We start from the raw sequence: 26403 nt of genomic DNA on the forward strand, positions 1-26403 counted from the left end.
TTGGCCTTTCAAAGATGACATGAGACTGAACGCAGAAAACCCAAAAGACTCCATGAAAACGCTGCTAGATCTGATACATGAATTGACCAAACTCACAGGATACAAAATCAATGTAAAGAAACTGGTTGAATTTCTATACACCAATAAGGAAGCAACAGAAAGAGAAGTCAAGAAATCAATGCCACTTACAATTTCACCACGAACCATAAAATACCTAGCAAGAAACCTAACCAAAGATGTAAAAGATCTGTACGGTGAAAAGTATAGAAAAATGTATAAAGGGAAATGATGAAGACACAACAAAATCAGAAAACAAACAAACAAACAAACAAACAAACAATCCATGCCTATAGAGTGGAAGAATGAATAGTGTTAAAATATAAATACTACCCAAAGCAATCTACACATTTAATGCAATACCAATCAAAATTGTACCAACATTCTTCTCCAGACTAGAGTAAGCAATCTGAAAATTGGCACGGAACAACCAAAGAACCTGAGTACTCAAACTTATGTTGAAAAAAGAAAGCCAAAATGGGAGGCAGCCCAGACTTCCCCTTTCCTATGGAGCTGTAATCATCAAGATAGTATGACATTGGCACAGAAACAGGCACATTAACCAATGAAACAGAGTAGAGAACCCAGAAGGGGCCCCACAAATATATGCTGAACTAACCTTTGACAAAGCTGGAAAGAGAATCCAATGGATAGAAGACAGTCTCTTTACAAGTGGTGCTGGGAGAACTGAACAGCAACATGATGAAGAATCAACTAGATGACTTTCTTACAACGTGCACAAAAATAAACGCAAAACGGATGAAAGACTTAAATGTAGACAGGAAACCATCAAAACACTAGAGGAGAAAAGAGGAAAAAAACCCTTTGACCTCAACTGCAGCCATTTCTTCTTTGGCATGTCTCAAAAGACATGGAAATGAGAAGGTAAAATGAATTATCATGACCTGGTGAAGATAAAAATCTTCTGCACTGCAAAGGAAACAATCAGCCAAATTAAAAGGCAACCGATGGAAGGAGTGAAGATATTTGCGAATGACATATTGGTAAAGGGTTAGTATACAAAATGTATAAAGAACTTAACCAAGTCACACCTGGAAAATGTAATACAGTGAAAAAATGGGCAGAAGACATGAATAGAAACTTTTCCATAGGAGACATCCAGATGGCCCACAGACACATTAAAAAATGCTCAACATCACTCATCATCAGGAAAATACAAATCAAATCCACACTGAGATACCACCTCACACTAGTCAGTGTGGCTAAAATGAGCAACTCAGGAAACCACAGATGCTGGCGAGCATATGGAGAAAGAGTAACCCTCTCTCACTGTTGGTGGGAAAGGAAACTGCTGCACCACTGTAAGCATGAAACTTACAGACATCACAATGACTCTAAACGCATATCTTTCCCTAATAACAGTGAATTTCAATGACTAAATGCTCCAACCAAACAACATAGCGTATCAGAATGGATAGAAAAAACATAAACAAAAAACAAAACAAGACCCATCTCTTTGCTGTCTACAAGAGACTGATTTTACACATGAGGACACCTTCAGATTGAAAGGGAGGGGATGGAGAACTGTCTATCATGCTACTGGAGGTCAAAAGAAACCTGGAGTAGCCAACTTATATCATACAAAGTAGAGTTTAAATTAAAGGCTGTAACAAGAGATGACGAAGAGCTTTTTATATCAATTTCAGGGTCTCTCCATCAGGAAGAGCTAAACATTTTAAATGTCTACACACCAAATTCGTAGACACACAAATATATAAAACAATTAATTAAAAATATACAGAACCTTGTTGATAAGAATGTGGTAATTGCAGGGACATTAAATTAACCGCAGAAAAAAGGATGGAAAATCTCCAAAAGCATGGAGGTTAAAAAACATCCCACTAACGAATAAATGGGTCAACCAGGCAATTTGAGAAGAAATTAAAAGATATAAGGAAACAAATGAAAACGAAATACAACAATACAAACCCTTCGGGATGCAGCAAGGGCAATCCTGGCAGTTAACAACAAAACAAAACAAAACGAAACAACAACAACAACAACAACAAGAAACATTGCTATCCAGGCCTATCTCAAGAAAGAAGAAACATCCCCAATACAAAATCTAACAGCACACCTAAAGGAACTAGAAGCAGAAGAGCAAGGCACCCCAAACCGAGCAGAAGAAGAGAAATAATAAAGATCAGAGCAGAAATAAACAATATGGAGTCTAAAGGAAAACAGTAGAGCACATCAATGAAACCAAGAGTTGTGTTTTTGAGAATATACACAAAAGTGATAAACGTCTAGCCTGGCTTCTCAAAAAGAAAAGAGAGGGGACCCAAATAGGTCAAATCACGAATGAAAATGGAATTATTACAACGAATCCCTCAGAAATTCAAGCAATCATCAGGAAACATTATAAAATCTTCCATGCCAACAAACTGGACAACCTGGAAGAAATGGACAAATGCCTCCATACCCACACACTTCCAAAACTCAAACGGGAAGAAATAGAAAATGTGAACGCACCCATAACTAGTGAGGAAATTGAATCAGTTATCAAAAATATCCCAATAAATAAGAGTCCTAGACCAGGTGGCTTCCCTGGCGAATTCTAGCAGACATTTAACGTAGAGATAATAGCTATCCTTCCCAAGCTGTTCCAAAAAATGGAAATGAAAGCAAAACATACAGACTCATTGTATGAAGCCAACACTACTTTGATTCCCAAACCCGAGACACAGAAAAAAAGGAGAATTACAGGCCAATATCCCTGATGAATAGGGGTGCAAAAATTCTCAACAAGATACTAACAGATCACATTCAATAGCATATAGAAAGTATTATTCAACACGATCAAGCGGGATTCATTCCTGGCCTGCAGGGCTAGTGCAATATTCACAAATCAATCAATGTGCTACATCACATTAATAAAAGAAAAGATAAGAACCATAGTACACTGTCAATAGATGCAGAAAAAGTATTTGAGAAAATACAGCTTCCTTACTTAATACAAACCCTCTAGAAAATTGGGATAGAAGGAACATACTTTAAACATCATAAAATCCATTTATGAGAAGGCCACAGTAAATATCATCCTCAATGGGGGAAAACTGAGACCATTCCCCCTGAGATCAGGAACAAGATAGAGATGTCCAATATCACCCCCATTGTTGAACATAGTGTTGGAAGTCTTAGCATCAGTAATCAGACAGTAAATGAAATTAAAGGTGTCATCATTTGCAACGATGAATTCAAACTTCCACTTTTGCAGCAAACATGACACTATACATGGAAAATCTGACAGACTCCACCAAAAGTCCTCTAGCATTGATACATGAATTTAGCAAAGGTGCAGGGTACAAAATCAATGTACAGAAATTGGTTGCGTTTTATACACCAAAAATGAAGCAACAGAAAGGGAAATAAAGAATCGGATCCAATTTACAATGCACCAAGAGTCAAAAAATACCTAGGAATAAACCTAACCAAAGATGTAAAAGATCTGTATGCTGAAGACTATAGAAAGCTTGTGAAGGATATTGAAGAAGATACAGAGAAAGCGAAAAACTGCCCATGCTCGTGGATTGGAAGAATAAATATTGACGACATGTCAATACGACCCAACGCAGTCCTCACATTATATGCAGCCCCAATCACATTGCACCGGCATTCTTCTCCAAGCTGGAACAAGCAATCATAAAATGTGTATGGAAACACAAAAGACCCTGAATAGCCAAAGTAATACTGAAGAGGAAAACCAAAGTGAGAGGCACCACAATGCCAGAGTTTAGCCTGTACCACAAAGCTATAACCATCAAGACAGCATGGTATTGGCACAGAAACAAATACATAGACTTAATGGCATAGAATAGAGACCCCAGAATTGGACCCACATACCTATGGCCAACTAATCTTTGACAGAGCAGGAGAGAATATCCAATGGAAAAAAAAGACAGCATTCATTTAACAAATGGTGCTGAGAAGTGGACAGCAACATGCACAAGAATGAAACTAGACCACTTTCTTACACCACTCACAAAAATAAACTCACAATGCATGAAGGACGTGAATGTGAGACAGGAAACCATCAAACCCTTGAGGAGAAAGCAGGAAAAATCGTCTTTGGCCTCAGCGTCAGCAAGTTCTTAGTTGACACATCTCCGAAGGCAAGGGAACTAAAAGCAAAAATGAACTATCGGGACCTCATCAAAATGAAAATCTTCTACACAGTGAAGGAAACAATCAAAAAAACTAAAAGGCAACTGACTGAATGGGAAAACATGTGTACAAAAGTCACACTGGATAATTGGCTACTATCCAAAACCTATCAAAAGAACTCACCAACTCCACACCAGGGAAACAAATAATCCAGTGAAGAAACGGGAAGAAGACTTGAACAGACACTGTTCTAAAAAAGACATCCAGATTGTCAAGAGACACATGAAAAGATGCTCAACAGCACTCCCCGTCAGGGAAATCCAAATCAAAATCGCACTGAGATACCACCTCATGCCAGTCAGAGTGGCTACAATGAGCAAATTAGAAGACTATAGATGCTGTTGAGGATGTGGAGGAACAGGAACCCTCTTGCACTGTTGGTGGGAATGCAACCTGGTGCAGACGCTGTGGAAAACAGTGTGGAGGTTTCTCAAATCATTAAAAATAGATCTACCCTAAGACCCAGCAATAGCACTGCTAGGAATTTACCCAAGGGGTACAGGAGTGCTGAGACATAGGGGCACATGTACTCCAATGTTTATAACACTACTTTCAACAACAGCCAAACTATGGAAAGAGCCTAGCTGTCCATCAACTGACAAGTGGATAAAGAAGTTGTGGTTTATGTATATACAATGGAATACTACTTGGCCATGAGAAAGAATGAAATCTGGCCATTTGTGGCAACGTGGATGGAACTGGGGGGTATTATGCTACGTGAAATAAGTCAGGCAGAGAAAGACAGATACCATATGTTTTCATCCATGTGTGGATCTGGAGAAACTTAGCAGAAGACCATGGGGGAGGTGATGGGGGGAAAAAGTTATAGAGAGGGAGGGAGGCAAACCATAAGAGACTCTTCAATATTGATAACAGACTGAGGGTTCACGTGGGGTTGGGGAGAGGGGAAAGTGGGTGACGGGCATTGAGGAGAGCACCAGTTGGGATGAACACTGGGTGTTGCGTGGAACCAATTTGAAAATAAATTACATTGAATGAAAAAGGAAATCCAGGGGTGGCTCTTACTGAATATAAGGATAGCTTTCCATTTTCAGCACTTTATGAGTGTGAGGTAGTAGTAGCTTAAGATGTGTAGATGAAAGTTTTGTTTGTGTGTTTAAGAAAAGGAGTTGAATAAAGACAGAGGCCTGTCACATGTATCACGTTGACCTTGGCAAGTTTCTCTTCTGATTGTTACCATGACTTATCACTCTTAGTGATTCACCTAGTTTGGAGTCATCCTTTCATGGGGAAGTGGATTTCAGTTGATCATGGTAGGTGGTCCTTGTAGTATTTTGTGAATGAATTGTGTATGTGGTGATGATGGATGGACTATGCTGGTTGGTTTCAAAAGCACTTACACGGACGGTGTAACACGTTTTCTACCCTTGGAATCCCATACGGTCTCTTACTACTTTGTGTATGACTTACCTGAAATATCATGAATTGGTAGGTAGTGAATAGGTTTTAGTGGCACTGAATGCCCTACTGGCCACTCACACAGAATTCGTTGACGCTTTGCTCTTAAGCACACAATGACTCGGTCTTCCCTACACTGCATGAAAGTGAGCATGGATACTAACTAGGCAAACTGTTTGCTGCTGCTGTGAAGAACAGCTTCCTGAACTGTGAGCTGTAGCAACACACGTATGGAACCCTAAGCAAGGCACAGTACATCGGTATTCTTTGAAAGGGTAGAGTAGTTATTTCAATTTGGCTTTCAGTGCGTTGCATGACAAGGCATTTAATTAGCTAAAACCCTCTTAGAGTCATGTTTGATTGCAAGGTGTGTGTACTGTCCACCGCTAAGTGTCATTTCATGTTAGATGGAATTAATGGAGGCTGAAGCACCTGTGCATTCACCTCTAAGACAACCCTCTTGAACTCGTGAAGAATTATGGGCCTTCTCAGGTAAGATTAGGTACAGGTCTTTCTCAAGGGCATAATCTTAAACACAGCCAAACCTAAGGCAGCTTTGGGCAGCCCACCGTGATAAGATATGCAGACATTGTGACCTCACAAAGCGCCTGGTCTCCTAGCAACTGCGGTGTAACTCTCACAGCCTGCCTCCTGATTTGGCTTCATGGTAGGAAATTCATCAGGGCCCTGCGGCGGCCGCGAGACCTGGCAAGCGCGGGCGGCCCCTAGCGGCCTCACATCCTGAGCAGCATGAAGAGGAGGCGGCGCTGGCCCGGGGAGGCCCTGGCCCTGGCCGCCGGGGGAGGAGCCTCTAGCGCTGCAGGAGGGGCCGCGCTGGAGGCGCCTGAGGAGAAGGTGGTGTACGTGTGGTGGCAACCGTCGCGACTGTCGCTGGCCAACAGCACCAAGGCGCTGATCGACGCTTTCAAGCTATTCCTGCCCGGCAGCACGGCACGCGGCAGCTCAGCTCAGACGCGGAGCTCTGGAGCTACCTCTGCAGCCTCAAGCACCAGTTCTCCCCCCTACATCCTGCGCAGCAAGGACGTCTACGGCTACTCCTCCCTCCTGGCCCTGGTCCCGGACCCCGGCACCAGCCCCCCGAGGCCCGCCTCCAGACGCGCCGGCCAGCTGCCAGGCGGAGGCGCCACGGAGCCCGGACGGTGGCGGTCGGCCAGAGGAAGATGCCGCCCCCGCCGCCGCCCTCCCGCGAAGACAGCAGCCACCGCAAGCCCATGGCCCCCGGGCCCTCCTCCGGGGGCCGCACCCTGAAGGAGAGTGGGAGGACGGCCACCCCGACGCTGACCACCTGCCCCACCATTCGCGGAGTGGACGACGTGTGGGTCGAGAGCAGCCTGGCAGAAGCGCGGCGCCAGGCGCGCCAAGTCCTGGGAGTGAACCTGGAACCCGTGGTGAGACTCCGCCGCTTCCCAGTGCCTGGGCGTGAGATGCGGGCCACCGCCGCGCGACCTCTCAGCCCCGGGACGGGTTGTGCCTGGAGGGATGAACCAGGGACAGCCGGGACCGCGTCCCGTAGTGCACTTTATGGGCGAAGAAGCACCAGATGGTCCAGGCCCGCGCCCCCGGGATGCGGCGCCGCCTGCTGGGACTCCGCGGCAGCTGTGCCTCTCTGCTGCCTCCCAGCACCGGGTCTGCGGAGGGAGGAGACCCCTGGACCGCCAGGGAGGTCCCCTTTCTTCCTAACCCCAGATTGAGATGTCTCCAGGACTGTAGGGGCAGATCCATGTGCTCTCTTGTTCCCTCATTGGTTTGAAGTCCTCAGAAGAAGCCATTCCACCCCCACCCCCTCCAAAGGAATTTGGTTCCATGCTTGTGTAATAAAGCTAGAATTTCCTTGCTGTTCTCCCACCTCTGGCTCCTCCCGCCTCATTTTCTTTCCTTCTTTCTTTTTTTGACTGCCACTCTTTCTGGACGAAAGATCGAATATGTGTGGAAAGTTGTTGCAATAGTTGGTATTCTCAACACCAATTGCAATAGTGGGTATTCTCAATCCCACACCTTTCTGAGTTTTAACTGGATTCCAACGCTTTGACCAAGGATACTGTCTAAGAAATTCAAGCGTATCACTGTTAATAATGTAAGGATTTGTATGGCTTTGAATGTCATGGGCTCGGTGATTACAAACCAAAAGATTCAAAGTTCAACTGTGTACACATTCTTCAGACGTTTCTAAAGATTTTATACTGAAATGTAATGTTGATGTTTACTGAACTCCTAAAGGAAATGGTAGACCCTCGGAAGGTTTTGTTTAGTAAAATTAACTTGGGAAATTCTTTATAAGTGGGTAAAACTGAAAATGCATTGAGAAACCTCACGGTTTCTATTAAAAACCAATGAGTGAATTTCAAAAAATAATAAATAAATAAATAAATAAATAAATAAATAAATAAATAAATACATAAATAAACAAACAAACAAACAAACAAACTGGTGCTGGTTATGGACATGGATGGAATCCACTCGGAAATGACTTGGCCTTGTACCAATCTCACATACTGATCTGGGAATCTTTCCAGGATAATTTATTTTAAAATGGAAATCACATAGTGTAAATGAGTAGGGGTAAGCTTGGTGACTAAACCTGCATACATAATAGCCGTTGGATTTCTCTGAAGTATTACTGATCCAGAGTGGTGGTACATTTTTTTTTTGGCACCAAATAACTGGTTGAGGTTATCTTTGGGCAAAAGAGATTTTCCTCACTTGTTTTTGTCGTTGTTGTTGGATAACAGGAAATATCCACATTACCATGCATCACTCTTATAAATATCATGGCAGTTGGTTAACAGTTTTGCTCCAGGACTCTCCTTTATTATCTTATGTCCATGCACAGTTGTGTTAGCAGGTATTGGTCTTTTGTTTGACAATCAAAGACCACAGGGATCAAACAGGAGAGCCACACAGAGTACTTTTCACTTTTATGATAGTGTTTATATCCTGTGGCCCAGCATGGAATTCTTGATTATCCAGGTGACCTCAGTTATTGGTGGCAGCAAGACTTAATGGTGTTTAGTCAGTGGTGCCGCAGCAAGATTTTACTACGATATCGGAAGGGCCAAGGAGTGATTTTGTACCACTATTCTTTCAAGTTTAAGTATTCTGCAATAGAACCATCCATCCCAGGCTGAAACATGACCTATTAAATCTTCCATATTACGGTTTCTCTCTGCTTGGCAGCTTTTTAGGGGAATAATGAGAGTTGTGATTTTTTTTTTTAATTTTCTTTTAATGTTTATTTATTTTTGAGACAGAGAGAGACAGAGCATGAATGGGGGGGGTCAGAGAGAGAGGGAGACACAGAATCTGAAGCAGGCTCCAGGCTCCGAGCTGTCAGCACAGAGCCCGATGTGGGGCTCGAACGCACGGACCGTGAGATCATGACCTGAGCTGAAGTCGGACGCTTAACTGACTGAGCCACCCAGGCGCCCCGAGAGTTGTGATTTTGACTCTTGAGCTTGTAGAGTTCAAATGGCATAGCTTCCTAATATACAGTTTCCCAGTAAGCCTCATATTCTTTTTTTCACTACTCAATGATAATGTGTTGTTACAAATACTGCCACATGAGTAAACAAAAGTGAATAATTATTTAAAAGATACAGAGGGTTAAATTATACTCGTTTCATAGGAAGCTTATATAAATTTTCGTTACTAGCTTCCATTGCCAATGGTATTTCAAATACAGAGGTTTTTCTCCCCCACCATTCCCAAATTAACTGTTTTAGCTAATTAGCCCCTGAGGAAAAGATACATATTTGTACAACTTCCCTATTGTATATAATTGTATAATAATTAAAAATGAATCCAATGACCGTATTAGAATGTAATTTCAACATACAGCTTATCGAGGTAGCTTCCCAGAGGGTTTTGAAATTAGATGTAGCTGGGAGGATAACTTTGCTCAGCACAGCTTTGAAACACAACCATTGACACCATGCAGTTATTTGAACTTAACTGAGAATCTTAGTTTTTCCCTGCTATACCTTGTTACTTTATTGCACTTGAACTTGCATTCATGCTTTGGGTTATCTGGGCTATCTGATTTCGGTTTGGATCTGAATGTCCATCCTAAATTCAATATGTTTTTTAGCTGGTCTCTTAAAAATTTTTGCCATTTCTAGTTTAAAAAACAGGATGGTAAAAAAAAAAAAAAATCTTTTTTTTTCCAAGTTTTTAGCAAAACTTTGCTGAAGTTTTGTTTTACAACTTATAAAATGTGAAGACACAACTAATATAGTTGATTCATATATTAATAGGAAAATGAAAGTATTTTATGTATCCATTTGGGCAGACCGTGAAAAGGAACTTGACACGGTGGCCTTTCTGGTGAGGCATTCATTTACTGTCTTCTAAAACGAGTCTGTGCTTAGGTTGTAGAGATTTTTGAAATAAATCCCATAGTCTTTATTCATTCTCATACCTTTATAGCTCATATGGCACAAGTAAGGAGGAAGTTTATGACCTTGCTATGCATGAGTGCCTATATGTGGTGACTGGCACCTCAAATAAGCTTTTGAATTCCTGATGTCATTTTTATCCCCCTTCTACTTGTCACCCAGCAACTTAATTTTCCTTACAGAACCAGTAATGTTATAATTGTGGAGAGCAAGCTTCATTGTTGTTTACTGTCACTGTTGTGCTGTGTGTTTTGTCCAAATTTGAGTAACAATTGATCCAGTATAATTTAAACCGGTGGCTGACACATATTGATTTGCTGTGTGCAAACAATACTACTATTGTTCTGAACACTGTTGAATAAAAATGCATGAAACATATTTGGATACAAAGAAATCTGAGCAATTTTGAACTCATAGTTTTTTGGTGTTCCAAGGATTGCCATGGAGCTCTTAAAATCAGTTGTTTTAGTGCATATATAATTTATATATATAATATTTATATTATTTAGTGGGTATATATATTATATAGTGGAGGTATATATATATACATATATATATGTATATCCACACACACACATATATGTATATATATGTATATATATACATATATATGTATATATATGTATGTATATATATACATACATATATATACATATATAAAATTTGCTTTATTGGTGTGTTTAAAATATTTTTGGTAGATTGTCATGTCTTATGGGAATTAGAACTCAGTTGTTTGTCATGGAGCTGAATTGTGTTCTTGGACAGTTTAATGTGCACATATGATTAAGATTTAAAATCTTGTTGTACTTTTCTTATTAATGTATTAACTGTAAATACGTGTTAGAGAATGTGCAGTGTCTGGCTCTTCTAATGATCTTGGAAAGTTTTTGAAATGGAATCTTATGTTTGCATGTGAATCGCAAAGCAATGTGAGAAATTTTTATTTCTTTTGTTAACGGCAACACCCTGGAAGCCTGGAGATATGGTTTTTATGCTATTTTGGGAGTCAACAGTATGTCAATATAAAGACTGATGATCTAGTGAATCTCGGAGACAATGCTTCATGCCAGAGTCCAAACCATTACCCAGTTTGCCACAATAAAGACTTTAAAACTGCATCAAAGTTCATTTTGAGTCCTGACTCTAACCCCCTTCTAGTAGTGATGGAAAGCCTAACACTCACGTATGTTTATATTATAAAAGAACATAAGTGTGCTGCATAAGAGTAGCAGCAGTAAAGGCTGTCTTAGAGAATAAAGTAAAGCCAGAATTTTCATTACAGCCTAGCGGGTAGATGTAGAGTGCTAGCAAGTGCAGGATTCATAGTATTATGTGCCCTGGAATTGTCTTTGTGTCTGAGTTCGTATCAATAATTGGAGGCAGCAGCGTACTAACTGTGGATCACATTGCCTGCGGTGGGATGAAAGATTGACCACTCGAAACCATTAGAACTGTACGTAAGTTACAGAAATGCTCTGTGCTTTAGCTTCCTGAAAAACCACATGTGGTTAGTAAAATAAACTATTGGACTACTGAAAGGATTAAAAAAGGATGTTAGTGGGTGAACACATAGAAAATGCTTCACAAATGCTATTAACTGGAGGCATGTGGGCTGAAAATAAATATATATGCTGACAGGTACTTGCGAGTTTAACATCCTGAAAATAGAGTGTGGTCTGAGAAAGCCAAAAGACAAATGATGAGAAGGTAATGTATGAGTGGGTTTAGTTGAAGAAAGGACAGCAGGTGGTGAGGTTAAGTTGATTTATTAGGTAGTTTTCACTGTTGGAGGTTTTCTAGACTTCCTTAGATATTTGGCGTATTTTTGCCCTTTGTTCTGAAATATATTTAAAACATATTGTTATGTATATTAAACTATCTGAGAATTTATACAAACAATAAGAGTTACCTATCACGAACTTGCCAAATGTCAACACGAAATTTTCATTTTGGGTAAGCTCGGTAATGTTTGCTTTAACTCCGTGTGAGTTTACATGTATGAAACTAAATTTGAAGCAATATGTGTGAGTTTTGTACTTCCTGTGTTAAAGGAGACCAGTAAGTGCAGTAGTTAGATTTGAAATAGCAGAGCGTTGTTACCATAGGGAAAAGATAGCCTCACAGTTGAAGCATGGACACACTCATCTTTAGATTTGGGTCTAATGCCTGTGACTTAGCTCTGATTCCACTCCCACCTGCAGAAGGAATAACAACATATTCTAGGTTGGAGAGCAAGTCAAAGTTACAGTAGCTGAAATTAACAATAAAAGAATTTCCCTAGATGGAATTTATCTGGTGGTAAGAAGATAAAAACTGAGCCTGGCTGCAGAGTTTGCAAGAACAATGACTTCTGGTCAGCACTCCCTTGTCTTGGCAATGTCACCTTACACTGAAATTTATAACATGCGGGACATATCCAGAGCCCAAAAGGAAAGCAGTGCTCAGAACAAGATGGGACAGTATGGCTCTCAAACAAATTTGAATAAATATTCTAGGGGACTCAAAACTGAACTTCTCTTACTTTGAAAGGTATTCATAGAAATGTTAATGTTTAGATTCTTCCAACTATTGAAAAAAGTTATGTAAAATGTGTATGTATATATATATGTGTATGTGTATATATATATATATATATATATACACACACACATATGTATATATACATATACAAATATATATACATATATGTCTATATACATATACACATATACATATACACATATGTATATATACATACATACATACACATATACATATACGTATATGTATATATACATGTATATAAATATATATATACACACACATATATATATATACATATATATATTTCGCTCTTCTAGGATGTTTTAAAGTACATATTCTTTAAATGTTTAGTAGAGACAGTAGAGAAAAAAAGGGTGTGATTTACGGGTCTGCACTCAGATTAAAATAAGATTACAGAAGTATAGTATACATTCAAAAGGACATATATTATTTTTTTCATGTTTGTTTATTTTTGAGAGAGAGACACAGTGTGAGCAGGGGAGGGCCAGATAGGAAGCCACAGGATCGAAGCAGGCTCCAGGCTCTGAGCTGTCAGCACACAACCTGATGTGGGGCTCGAACTCAGAAACCGTGAGAACATGACCGTAGCCAAAGTTGGACACTTAACGACTGAGCCACCCAGGCATCCAAAAAGGACATGTATTATTAAAAGTATTCTGAGCACAGCTTTATGAAGTTAAGTTCAATATACTTGTGGAAACTGCACTCATTAAACAAGGTACCAGTACCCTAAGAGACCACCTGTGCCTCTTTCAGTCAAGGTGTATGTCTCCTTTGGGACAGCAATTATTCTGACTTCTTACAGAATATACAACTTTGCTTGTTTTGGGACTACATAGAAATGGAATTATGTGTCCTACACCTAGCTTCTTTCACTCAAACTTATGTTAGTGATATCCATGTTATTGTATGTATAGATCCTTTATGCTCATTGGTGTATAGAATTTCATTCTATGAATAGTTTACAATATTTCTACAACTCTTGGTGGACATTTAGGTAAGTTATGGCTTAGGGTAATTATGAATGAAACTTCAGTGAATATTATAGGACACGTTGTTTGGTGAACATGTTTTAGAATAGTATTTATTTATCTAGGAGGGAATTTGCTGGGTCACATGTCATCCAACTTATCAGCTTTGGTAAGATTCCTCCAAACTGTTTCCAAAATTGTTATACCAATTTACATGAACTTCTTTCTATAGTAGTGCCTGCATAGTGTCTGTGAGCTCTGAATACTTGATAGCCTTGCCAACACTTGCTAATATGGTCTTTTTCATGTTATCTATTCTGGCAGGTGTACAGATTTTTTTTATATGAGAAATTTCAATCCAAGTATTGTATACGAATAGTTAAAAAAAGAAACACAACATCCAAATTGCAGATCAGGACTTGCAATAAACAAAACAAAAGCTTTGTTTCCCCCACGAACACCTCTTCCCCAGAGGCAACACTTTCTTTTGTTTTCTTTTTTCTTTTTTTTTTTTAAATCAGGGTTTTTTTTAACAGACCATTTTGTATGAACAATTTTAGATTTAGAGACAAATAGCACAAAAAATACAGTTTCCTCACCCCCACTAGTTTCTATAGTACCTTGCACTAATGTGGATACATTAATTATAAGTGGTGGATAAGCCATTATTGATTGACACATTATCATTAGACACATTATCATTACTAACAGTTAGGGTTTATTTTGTGTTATATAGATTCATAAGTTTTGAGAAATGTAAAATGGTATGTACCTACTATTGCAGTATCATACAGAATAGTCACACCACCCTAAAGTGCCCTGTGCTCCACCTATTACCACTTCCTCTCTCCCCCTAAACCCTCATAGCCACTGGTCTTTTTACTGTCTCTGAAGGTGTTTTGTTGTTGCTGTTGTTGTTGTTTTGTTGTTGTCATTTTGTTTTGATTTGTTTTGTTTTTCCAGAATTTTATCATAGTTGGAAACGTAAAGCATATGGCTTTTCTGATTGGATCCCTTCACTTAGTAATCCACTTTTAAGTTTCCTCCATGACTTTAGTAACTTCCCTTTCTCCCTCTTTTCTTCCCTCTCTTCTGTCTCTCTGCCTTTCCTCTTTCTTCGTTTTTTTTTTTCACTTTGTACAAAGGGTATAAAGCTGAAGAGAAGACTGGAAAGAAGGGCAGAGTTCTCCTGTTCTCCCTCCTACCCCCCAAAACATAGTGTTCCCTATTGTAAACTTCTTGTGTCAGTGAAGTGCATTTGTTACAATGGATGAGCCAATGTGGAAACTATTATTAACGAAAGTCCCAAGTTTACCTTAGCATTCACTGTGGTGTGCAGTTCTGTGAGTTTTGACAAATGCACAATGCCATGATTCAAAGCATTTCACTGTCTTACAAGATGTTTCACTGCCATAAATATTCCCTGTGCTTCATCTATTATTCATCTCTCCCTTCCCCCCTGAGTTCCTGGCAACCACAGTTATCTTTACTGCCTCCATTATTTGAAGCAACACTTTTAACTGTTCCAAGTTTATATTCTTTTCTTAGGTATCTTCATGAATATAAGTAATATAGCATACTGCTGCTTATTGATTTGTCAGTTTTAAGCACTGTCTACTGACTTCCTATGTGAAGATGACGTATATAGGTCGCTTCAGCCACCTGTCTTCTCTCTCCTCACCTTCCCATATATTCCTGAACTTCTATCTTTATACTGTTTCAGTCAGGTCCAGCCAGCCGGTGAGTCACTATCGGTATTTTAAAGAGTTACACACGTGATGGGAAATCCCAGAAGCCAAACAAAGGATGGCGAAGCAATCAGGAATTAGTATCATCAGAAAGCTGTTTCTACCCCCAGGGCTAGAGAAACTCAGAACCATACCTAGCAGGAACTGAGAACATGGGAGAAGAGGCTCTTGGAAAGAAGCTAGAATTTGGAGGAGATAAAATCACTGGTAGCAAATGGAGTGGGAGAGAGAAAAACCTCTGGGCTTATACCTTCCTCCATTTCTCCCATCAAACACCAATTGGTCAAACCCCTCTGGAAGCCAAGTGGCAAGGAACCAGGAAACACAGTCTGTAGGAGAAGTGCAGGAACTGGATCTGAGGACAAAAAGACATAATGGCTGAAGTTACATATATGTCCCAGTTAGGGTTCTCCAGAGACTCAGTATCAATAGGAATTGGTTCACAGGATTACGGAGGCTGAGAAGGGCAGACCCAGGAGATCCAGTAGTTTAGTTCCAGGCAGACTCCAAAAGCCTAAGAATCAGGAGAGCTGATGATGTATGTTCCACTCCAAGTCTGAGTCTGAAGTCAGGAGACCAATATCGCAGCTTGAAGACACTCAGATACACAACAGTGGATTCTCTCTTACTCTGCCTTTTGTTCCATTCAGGTCTCCAACCGATTAGTTGAGGCCACCCAGGGTTTGTCAAGGCAATATGTTTTGCTTAGTCTCCTGATATACAGATGTTCACTGTACTAAGAAATGTCCTCACAGACTCACTAGAAATAATGTTTAACCATATATCTGGGTACCCTGTGGCTTAGCCCAGTTAAAACATGAAATTAACCATCACAAGATATAATTTTATGTATGTATATATGTATGTATGTATGTATGTATGTATGTATGTATGTATGTATGAATGAATATATGTTATTTGAGAGAGAGAGAGAGAGAGAGAGAGAGAGAGAGAGAGAGCATACACTCAAGCAGGATAGGGGCAGAGAGAGAGAATTCTGAGAATTCTGTCAGTGCAGAACCTAATGCTCATCTTAGTCTTATGAACAGTGAGATCATAATCTGAGCCAAAATCAAGAGTTGGATTCTGAACTCACCGAGCCACTCAGGTACCCCACAAGATGTAATTTTAAAATAGAGACCTATTTCCCTTACCTGTACTATCATTTTTCATTCCTTACATTGTAAGATAAATGTCTTCCTCAACCTTGCTGCACTTTTTCTCGGTTTCCCATCAGCTTTGGACTTCTGTTTGTCATTGTTGTTAACACTAGTATCATGCTCTGCAATCAAGTCTCTTTCCATTGTTTAAGGTTGATTCTAAAACTTGAAAACTAATAAATGGTTTAAATTATTGGGATTATTAAATAATATGCAAACATTAGAATTACTACTCTGTTCCTGGAGTCCTTGGACCTGCTGAATGAGGACATCTCTAGGATCAAGGTGAAATGGATCCTTTTTCTTTGTGTTCCATCAGTGCTTTAAACCACACCATGTTTCACTTGTCTCATTCATACTAAGACCATCTTATGGATATTTTCTCGTTCTCCTTTTCTTGTTTCTCGTTTTCTAATTACACTTCTTTGTTTTATTGCACTCTTTCAGTGTTCTCAAATCATGCCACTTATGACATCTTCCTGTTAAACTCTTAGAGGTCACTTACTGGAGCCTTCTCTTTTCCTGCCTCATTTAGGTGGTGACTCAGTAGGTCTGCTTCATAGCTTCCTTCCTGTGATTTTCCTCTGCTAAGGTCCCCGTTTGTTTCCATGGTTTCATGGTAATATGGCTATCTGGGAATTTAGGGAGCATTGAAAAGCCTGGACTCTTGAGCCAGACGGCCTTGGGTTGGACTTTACTTGTTCCACTTACCAACTGTGTAACGTGGATGTTGGATGAGTTATTTGGCTTCTTTATAACCCTATTTCCTCCTCTAGAAGATAATAATCATAATTGTATATACTTTGTAAGTTTGTTGTGTGGTTAATATGTAATAATATGTGAAAATAACCCATAACAGTGTCTGGCACAAAAATAAACACTGTTAATGTTGGCTATTATTAAGTATAATTTTTCTTTATTTTTTTCTCTCCTTGTTTTGCTGGAATACACCTTCAGATAACTTCCTAATGAAGAATGAATAGAATCAAATGTTCTGAGTCTTTGCACATCTGAAGATATCTTGAGTCCACTCTCAAATTTAATTGATAATTTTGATAGGTGTACAATTCTAGCTTCTTTTTTTATTTTATTTATTTTTAATTTTTAAAGTTTACCTCCACATTAGTTAGCATGCAGTGCAACAATGATTTCGGGAGTAGATTCCTCAGTGCCCCTTACCCATTTAGCCCATTCCCCCTCCCACAACCCCTCCAGTGACCCTCAGTTTGTTCTCCATATTTATGAGTCTCTAATGTCTTGCCCCCTCCCTGATTTTATATTATTTTTGTTTCTCTTCTCTTATGTTCATCTCTTCCACTCATAGAATTCTAGCATCTAATGGCCTGTTGCCCCTTCCATCGATTATCCCCTGATCACAACACCATTGGAACTACAATATCTGCTCTTTAGAGTGTTTTTGACTCACCATCACTTTCACCTTCTTGTATTTTTCAAAACCATTCAGTACGTCTGGCGTATGCTTAAGGAAAAGGGAATGGAGGTCCACCTTTTGAAGGGCTTAAAAGAGAATTTATGAACATATTTTAGACTGCCACAGCCTGTCTGCTGGCCTCCTATTATTCACTTCATCCTGCATGAAAAATACCCTCACCCTACCCCAAGAATCCTCCCTCTTAAAGACCCAACCCTTGTAACATCAGCTCAAAGTTCAGGATATTTTTATCCAAATTAGGTCCAGGTGTGAATGAGTCTCCTTGTGTGCACTGACCCTCGATTCCACTTTCAATCTGAAGACCTATGAATGAAGACCTATGAATTAAGCATACAACCAACACGGGCATGTGATAACCAGAAAACACACACACAAAATACACACACACACACAAACACACACACACACACACACACACACACACACACACACACACACAGAAAACAAACAAACCAACAAAACACAAACATTTCTGTCCCAAAAGAAAGGAAGGAGGTTATCATGAGTCACTGGTCCATAAAAATTCTGAAGTTCAGCTGGCACAGGTAGGCAGTCCTTTCATTGGGTCTTAAGGCCTGGGATCAATGAGGAAATATCACTGCCTGCCTTTGCTCTTGCTGAGCAGCTTGGGGTCTCGGCTAGGTCCCAGGGAAGGCTCTCCTTCCTAAGGACACCAGGGTCGCAGTATAACAAAGGACGGGTCTTGTCGGTGGGAAGCAAGGCCAGAAGACACCATGGTGGGGAGCTTGGCAGATGCGTCCGAGCTCCGCCTTTTACGTGCCGGGTGGGGGAAGCTTCTTTGAGAAAAGACTGGAGTCAGAAAGAGTAGACGTCTCCTTCCAGGTACCAAAGGGTATGAGCTCCCAGCGGGCAGGGATCCCTGCGACATGCAGACAGGCCTACTGAGGCCCTACTGTCAAAACGCCCAACAGCTGAGAAACAGTGCTCTTCTGACGGCTCCTCAGAATAAGTGGGATGATGCCCAGACTGGGTGGGCCTGGTTCCCACATTGGCAGTAGCGGAGTAAGACAGGCACCGTGTACAACTGAGGGGCTTGTTACAGGAAACAGGGAGCATCGAAAAGCAAGGGGGAGTCCAAAGCCGACAGAGGTGGCTCCAAGGCTGACAGATTTCCTGCCATACGTCCTAAGGGAAGGATGGACAGAGGCTGTCTGGCGGTCGATACCTGAGGCTTTTGTTTCTGTCTCAAAATCTCAGCTCAAATGCACCCTCTCTCTTTTCAATTGTTTTAAAGGTGAACAAAGTTTTCATTTGCTCTAACTTTCTCGTTGATGGTCTCTGCACACGCTGGAGCATCTCTTCTGTAGGACAAGGCCTCCCCAAAGTGTGTTTGCTGCCACATAGTCCCAAGTGGTGTCTTAGATGTTTTGTTTGTCTGTTTTTTCACCAACGGGGTGCCTTGTCTAAGAGGCCCAGGAAAAGAGGGTTAAATGAAGCAAAACCAGGGTTTGGAAATAAGAGGTTGGCAAAAATAATAAGAAGCGTGCTGGCAGGAGAATTAGAAGTAGCCGTGGTTCAGACGTGTGATAGTGAGGAGGACACCTCAACATTCCACCGTCCTCCTCGGTCACCGACTTCTATCCCAAACTTGCATCGTTTACCAGTCAAAACAAGCTTTTGCCAAGAGCCCCACTAACTCAATCACATCTGAGAATCAAGTCCTGTCCGGCCGGCAATAAAGACACCAGGGTCAGCCTCTCCTTGGCTCCTGGGCTGCAGGTGTGCGGGACACAGGAGACTCGGGTGTTTTCCCTTTTCTTCTTATCACAGCTTTCTCTCCAGGAGATGCTCTAGAAATGGAGCCCTTTTTGTGTCCATGCCTCCAGGTGGAGAGGCGTGCTAGGTGCAACTCGTGATTGGATAGATGAGCATTTTGGAGCCACTGAATATTTGATTTCTCTTTTTGGGGATGACACTTTAAAGTTCAGATGACGTTCTGAGTACCTGCCCTCAAGCTCACCCTGACACCCGTGGTCCTTCTGCATGTGGAGTGATCCTGGAGCATTGATCTTTCCTAATGCTCTCCCTCTTCCGCTCCCTCCCTCCTCCCCCGCTTCCTCTGTCCTTCTGCCTTTCTTCTTCTCCTCTCCATTTCTTTTTCTTTCTCTCTTACTACCCTAGCCAAAAATGGCCGGACTAAGGCACTCATTGCCAAAACAAGGATGGATGGACCCTCTGAGCCGGCCAGCAAGCACTGGGTGGAAGAGTGCAAGAGCGCTGGCCGGTGGACGCCTCCCACACGAGACAGACACCCACAGGCCAATCCAGTCCTGTATCTGAAGAAGAAGAAAGCTAGTTTGTGGAGGCCCAACATGTCACCCAAAGTGCCTCATACTTTCTACATAACAGGATTCTCAACTTCATAAAAGTGGCATTTGAAGCCGCCAACAAAATTAAAAACACCAGCTCTAAAACCGAGAACGATCGTGACTCACTGTGCCACAGTGGAGTGTATCTGGAGAAAAAAACAGGAAGTAGAATGGAATTATCTCGGTGTTTTGTGCCATCAGGGTAGATGCCATCCACCTTCTTCATGGAATGTGGTTATCCTGGGAAGCAGTATGCGGTCCCAACCCTGCCCTTACCATCTCCGCGAGCCAGCGCGACCTCCCCCCAGGTGAATTACGTGGACAGGACACGGCAGCCCCTTCCTCCCCTAGCTGTGCATTTGCCCTTGTCCCCCGCACACAACTTCAGATCCCAGCAGATACCAAATGGAATGCCAACATTCCTCAGAAGCTTGTTTGGCAAAAGCCTAGGACTTTTATTCATATTGTCAAAACCCAAATAAGCCAATGTATCAAGTTGTGTCTCCACAGTGTGGCCTAATTACCCGAGAATCATCCCCACCACAAAAAATAATAGCTTGAAAAAGCACTTTTCTTAATCACATCAAACCCAGTTGGTAGGATTGCCTTGCTCATTAGAAACCAACAGTTAATAAGAAGAGGTCCCCAGATGATTTAGGGGAGAAAAAGAAATCCTTCACCCGACTTGTGTAAGGTAAAGCTAAGGAAGGCCACTGGAAATCTGGGACCAGGGCTGTGGGAGGAACCATCATTTGTAGTGGCTGCTAAGGACAGTCAGAGCCGACCCACCGTGGACGGTTCTCCTGTTCTCCCAGCCCCATTAGGAACAAGCAGGAGAATCGACTCTTTCTCCCACACAGTTCTGCTTCTAGCTCCAATATCTGTACACAGGTTTTCTGAGCATTAAGTGTAACGGAACTTCACCTAAGACAGGTTTGGGAAATTCATACGAGTGAATGTGTTTTAAAAATATTTCATAATGAGGAAATGTTGGGGCACCTGGGTGGCTCCGTCAGTTGAGCGTCTGACTTCGGCTCAGGTCATGATCTCACAGTTAGTCAGTTCGAGCCCTGCGTCGGGCTCTGTGCTGACAGCTCAGAGCCTGGAGCCTGCTTTGGATTCTGTGTCTCCCTCTCTCTCTGCCCCTCCCCTGCTCATGCTCTCTCTCCGTCCCTCTCTCAAAAATAAATAAACATTAAAAAATTTAAATAGGAATATTTCATGATGGGGAGATATATATGATATAATGTTAAATTAAAAAGCAGACTGTAGAGACTGCTCATCAATGGCATAAAAAATACATTCTTACCCCACAATTTCCTCCAAACCTACTGGAAACAAAAAGAAAATTAAAAAAAATAATAATAGTAAGAGAAAAACAGCTACATTATCAATGAAAAAGGAAACGGACCAAAAAAAAAACATGACACTTAGCTGCCAAATACTTTGAAATCTGGACAGAGGCAGGGAAGACAGAGAAATCTCACAGACTTCCTAAGACGGGGGTCCCCATGAGGGGGGGTGGAAATCATCCACCAAAACCCACCAGCAAAGACAAGATATCCAGGTAAACTTGAATCTCAGATAAAACACAGAAAAACAAACAACAATGAATATCTTTTGGTATAAATATGTGCCAGATATTGTCTGGGTCATACTTTCACTAAAAATTGTCTGCTGCTCACTTGATATTCTTGAACTGGTGTCCTGAATTGTACTAAATTGTGTCAGAACAGCAAAAGAAATCCGGCTGACCCATCAGTGAGTTTTGTTTGCTTTGCGCAGTGTTTTCAATTTTCTAACTTACCCTCAATATATGTAAGTAAGGAGATTTCAGTTAAAAATTTAGGTCCCTGTGGGGGCGCCTGAGCGCCTCAGTCGGTTCAGTGCCCGACTCTTGGTTTTGGCTCAGGTCACCGTCTCACAGTTTGTGAGTTCGAGCCGGAATCAGCCTCTGTGCCGACAATACGGGGTCTGCTTGGGATTCTCTCTCCCTCTCTCTCCCTCCCCAACTCAATCACCTCCCCCCTTAAAACAAATAAAATAAATATTAAAAAAAAATTAAAAACATTTAGATTTTTGGTTCCTCCTGACAAATCTGATGATATGCCCACATGGACCCCAATTCCCATCTGGCAAGACTAGGCTGGGGGTTTTCCCTGTCCGCTCTGGATGCTCAGGTTTACTGGTTTGCTCTTATCCCACTTAAGCCACTTAATTCACTGATATCACTGCTTAGGTCCTGGAAGCTTTGCTTTGTTTGGTGTTTGTGTTTGTTCATCTTTCCCTAGCACCTGAAGATGCGGGTTGGTGGTACATGTAAGAATGTCCCTTTAGTGACTGGCTAGACAGCCGAGGGTCACCATGGCCACGGGTTGAACACTTCTCAGTATCCGGCCATTGTTGTGTCTGGGATTGAGCCACCAGACTTAGAGAATCTGCTGGAAGTCAGGAAAAGCAGGATGTGTGGCTCAGGGCCTTACAGGGAGCCCTGTTGCTGCCTTGGAAGATGCGATGAGCTGATATGTCTCAGCACAAAGAAGAGAAAGCCAGGAGAGAGAATGGGCGGAATCTCTTAAAAGAACCAGTGTGGCCCCTGGAAACAGTTTCCAGTAGTGCCACAGTCCTTCAGCCTTGTGTTTTGTCCTTCTGGTTTGTTTATTTCCTTACCTGAAATTACAAAAAAAAAAAAAATTTCCATTTTTGCATGAAAATAGCCTACAATCATCCATTTTTTGCAGAAGGTAATTGTTCTCTCTCTGAGAGAGCACATAATTAGCCCATAAGCTGAAGGAAGATGCAGGATGGTTAACTTCCCTGGGTGAGAGTTCAGGGGCAAGTTTGGGTTTTTTAAGTTTATTTATTTATTTTGAGAAGGGGAGCCAGGATCAGGGACGAGGCAGAGAGATGGAGAGACAGAATCCCAAGCAGGATCCGGGCTGGCAGCACAGAGCCCATCAGCAGGGCTCGAACTAGTGAAGCCACGAGATCATGACCGACACGAAACCAAGAGTTGAATGATCAACCCACCGAGCCACCCTGGTGCCCCCAGGTGAAAGTTTTTAAAACCTTTCTTTGCATTTTTCTGTATGGCTTGAATTTTATATAATAAGTTGTATCATTTTTACCAAAATATTAAAGCCATCTTTCTTAAGTGAACAGAATAATTTACGACTATCCAAACATATAATGTACATACCCAGAAACACTTAAAAACCTAGTTACCCCAAAATGTTAATAATGGCTGTCTCTGGGTGACAGGATTATGGATCGGTTTTGGTATCGTTTCGCGTTTTTTGGTGAGTGTTCCATACTGTCTGCAATTAGCATGCATTACACTTACATTTAAAACATGAAAATGGTATTTCTTCACAAGAGACTGAGAACTGTTGCCACACTGAGATTCAGGCACAGCCTCTGGGTCTGACCTGGCTGTAAAAGGTGGTGAGCAGGGAAAATTTCTCGGTTCTTTGTTTCCTTTAATGATCCTGCTGATGGCTAAGACACCCAAGTCGCCCTAAGAACCCATTACTGATTCTAAATGGCCCCACATAGATCAATAAATATGTCCTTTTTACGAAATTTCTTCAGCTTTCTTCCCACCTACCCTCATTTTCTTTGGAGAGACCAGAAAGCTTCTGAAGCTGTCTGCCCTCTTGAAGTGAATGTATTCTTTAGTTATTCATTATAATTGCCTTTGGAATGTGCTCACTAATCTTAGTCTCCCAGCTACTTAATGGTTTTGATTGGCTGGAGAACACTTTTATCTGGGTTAATTTACTATTCATAGTACAACGATGGAGTATTCATTTTGCTACCCAGATTAAACGGTAAATGGAGTTATATATCATCCACAGGAAAGCTACATGGGAGGTTAGTGTTAAAACGCCTTTCAGGCATCTTAAAGTAGAAAACAACATTCCTGCCCAAACTTTGTCACGCGCCGCATTTCCTGCCCGAACTTGAACCTGTCCGTGGCCCTTCTGTGAATACATGTGCTTCTCAATGGCCGGGAAGTACTTGCCCTGACCCCTTAGAGCGGCTCTCTCTGATTCCAGCAGGTGTGGGATCACAGGGAAAGCGTGTCCCGAAGGAGGCAAAGATGGGAGCAGCCAGAACTCCTGGGAATGTCCAGATTTTCTTCAACATATTCCAAATGCCCTTGGAATTTCCTGCAACCCTTGCTCAGAACCTGACCCCCTGCCTACCAGGCTGTCCAGAGTCTGGACCCCCATCCCAGTCCAAAATCTCTTTCCTACCTTCCTGACTTCTGATGTGTATGCTCTATCTAGGGATTCCATTCTGCCAGCACTTAAGACCTGTCCTGGTCGTATCTCAATGTCACTTTCCCCCCAAACCCCAAAGGACTTGGCCCTCCTGCGTGTGCTCTGAAATCAGAATCCTCTACCTAAATTTCTTTAGAAGAATGGAGACAGACGGTGTGCATAATTTAACCGGTTGAAACCAGCTTTCTCCAATCCCCACCGGAATTCCTAATACTTACACTGGAGGCCACACCATGAAATTATGACCCCCTTCTGCCTGTCCGTTATATCAATGTCTGGACCCAGGAACCCTGCCTCATCCTGGCCCTGGAAGGCTATCTGCTTGATGTTGTGAAGCTAAACAGGAATGGGGAGAGGTCTACTTGCCGAGGTAAACAGAGGCTGGGCATCCAGGAGGGACCTAGACACACTTCTACGGACTGTTCTCCAACATAGAGAGTCAGTCACTCATTCCTGGGGACCTCAGCAAACCGCGAGAGGTACGGCTGATATGGGCTGGGGAGCCAAGAGTAAATGGGATGGGAGCTGAGAGCCTCGCACATCTGAGAAGATGACCCCAGGTCTAAGGTGTCTTCTGTGCAATGGGAACAAACTCTCTTCCAGGACAAGGTGGCAGTGGAGCTGAAAACAGCGTTTGCTTTCCCCAGAGATAGGCTCTGCAAACAACCACTTGCGTTCCTTATCGGTGCCTAGAAGCCAGAGTTCTCTAGGAGTTAAAGACTGAGCTGGTGCATGAAGATAGGTACGTACATCAAGCACATTGTAGCACTGCTGCCTGGCCAGTAAAACCCCCCACCACCCCAAAACAAAAAGAACTAGAAACTAAGTGGATGTTCGTCACTGGGGCAAAGGTTGCTAAGTTATTATATAGCCACAGAGCAACGAGTGTGCAACAATTTTTGTAAAGGGTCTTGACTTGGAGAGACTCCTAAATGAATACGCTGTCCAGCCCATCCCTCAAAGAAATGGTGGAGAGAAGTGGAAAGAAATAGTAAGTCGAAGGATTTGAATAAAAACGTCGAGTCCCCATTTGCCACGGGTTAGACCAGGCCAACAGGGACTCAGGAGACTTTTACTTCCTTCGTGTTATTTTTGTGTGCTCTTATGACTTTTAAGTGATCAACACAAATTATTTATAAACAGAGGACAGCCACTGAGGGTGTGGGAGTAAACACAAGACGTATCTAACAAGAGGGCAGAGAGGAGCCCGTGGACGGGGTCTTACGCCCCTCAGGCTGGGCCCCCAGAGCTGTGTTGTAGACACAGGTGTATAACCTGCCTGTGGGGGGCTAGGGGGTGGGGGACTCTTCCAGAGTGAGGCTCTCCGGAATTCTGAATATTCAAGAGATAGAGATAAAGGGCCGGAGGCCCATCACGAGAATACAGAATGTTCGCTGACTGCAGAATGACCATTTTCGCATCCAACCTCTTGCCCTGAGCCGTCAGCCTCTCTACCAATGATCTGGGTATTTGGGAGACCTAATATCTTGCACAAACTGAAGTACGGTCTTCATTTTGCAAACGAGAAAGCCCGATTCCCTTCGGGATAGCAATGTGAAGGAAACAGAAACATCTGTTTGAATAATGAGCTCTGTTGTTGGCATGTTCAGGAGGCAGGAGGCAGCTGGTGATCAGATACGGACATCCCTGACCCTGGCTTGGCCGCCGCAGGCAGTATGGGAGGGCAGTGGGTGGGGGTGGGTGGTGTTGATTGGCATCTGGGAAGCCTGCACACATCTTCCCGAGACCTTCCAAGGTCCCACGCCATCTCGGTGCCAAGATTAGCTCACCGTGGTGAGAATGATGGTGCTTTCTTGATTTTCGAGAAACCACCACCT

The 26403-nt window shown here is 42.0% G+C and overlaps 1 pseudogene; it reads left to right on the forward strand.

Annotated features, from left to right (window-relative positions):
• The first annotated feature begins 6301 nt into the window (after positions 1-6301).
• LOC145715278 (coiled-coil domain-containing protein 71L-like) overlaps positions 6302-26403 on the forward strand; it is a 194344-nt pseudogene continuing 174242 nt past the window's right edge.

Source organism: Panthera onca (assembly GCF_046562875.1).
Source record: "Panthera onca isolate mPanOnc1 chromosome Y unlocalized genomic scaffold, mPanOnc1 haplotype 2 h2.ChrY_unloc_5, whole genome shotgun sequence".
In the NCBI taxonomy this organism is placed as follows: domain Eukaryota; kingdom Metazoa; phylum Chordata; class Mammalia; order Carnivora; family Felidae; genus Panthera; species Panthera onca.